Source organism: Bison bison, unplaced genomic scaffold (assembly GCF_000754665.1).
Source record: "Bison bison bison isolate TAMUID 2011002044 unplaced genomic scaffold, Bison_UMD1.0 scf7180017864366, whole genome shotgun sequence".
Lineage (NCBI taxonomy): Eukaryota > Metazoa > Chordata > Mammalia > Artiodactyla > Bovidae > Bison > Bison bison.
The window spans coordinates 4369760-4371191 of NW_011494938.1; positions in this window are offsets into that span (position 1 = coordinate 4369760).

Sequence of the window (1432 nt, forward strand, 5' to 3'; positions counted from 1 at the left end):
TCCACTAGCTAGAATCTTCGAGATAGGGAAATTTAGTGGCCAGAAAAATTTGTGGGGCATACGCGAGACAGCAGTCAGTGGCTGAGAGCACTCATTAATTCTCAAGACTGTGAGCTAATTGAAGGTCTGAAAAGCTCATAGTTTCACCTGGTGAGTATTAGTGCCTAAAGCGGGTATTCTCTGCTTTCACTGCAGATGGCCAGGCTTGCTGTCTAAGCACCCTTGGTTCCCCAGAACAAATTGACACTAGGGGCCGGGGAGTATCCGAGAACCCTAGCTTCCAAGAAGTCTGCAAGCAGGAAGCTTTCCAGGTACACCAGTTAGAAGGAAGTGCAGTGATGCAGAAGGGCCCTCTTGCTGCAAGAGGCTGGATGGCTGGTTGTAGATAAAACCAGCTAAAACTCCAGATAAAACTCTGTTCCAAAGCAAAGGTTGGGCTAGTGTACATAAAGGCTCTCCTGGAACCCTACGCAAAATATTGTAGTCTCAGAAAGCACCCATAGGTCACCAGGACCAGGGTAGAATGTGTCCAGAAGTCCTTTCTGAGTGCCACTGAACAGGGCAGTATCATTGTGGAAGAACACCCTGTGGGTTCCTCGTGATCAAAATGCATGAGATGCACTAAGGGCTCTGAGTCCTGTCTCTATCAGGAGGGTGATGGTCACAAGGATACATAGTGCCACTAAATAACAGTGAGACTCGGGGTCATAAGAAATGTAAGAACTTTAGGTGCTGGGTAGGCTGGTGATCAGAACCTCTCAAGGGACACTAGCAAGCAAGCCCGTGACCGAAATGGTTCAAAGTTTTATGGCACTCGAGCTAGCTGAGGACTGGGGGGGCAATTGGCTCACCACAGACAAGCCTAACTCCTGACATGAAGGGTCTAGCTTCTGCATAAAAGGGCATGTTGGTGGCTTAAGAATGTTTGGTTCCTGGACACATGATTGGCAGGAACCTGGAAAAAGTCCCGGAACCTTAGAGCCAGTGCACTGTTAGTGGTCGGTGATTTTGCCAGACACTGGAGCTTGAGGGCAAGTAAGGGGGCCTACAAAGCTCACAATTCTCAATCTCAAGAGCCCTAGAGAAGTATGGTGGCCGATAGGGCTCAAAATTCCTTTGCTCATAGGACACATTATATCTTGGTCAGAGATCTATACCCGAACCTATGTTCCAGTTTCAGAGGTAGGTGTGTGGTCAGGTTGGACTGACAAGCTGTGCTTCCTGTATAGGCCATGGACGGGAAGTAACTCATTAAAATGTTTGAAGCTGGAATGGTCTTCACGAGGCTAACAGGATGGGAGTACTGGGGCTGAAGGGCCCCAGGTACCAACAAGTTATTAAGATGATTTCCAGTAAGGTCCTATATTCCACAGCAAGAATTCTTAATTCAGTTCGTAGGAACCCAGTGCACTGACAGTCTAGTTGACAAAAG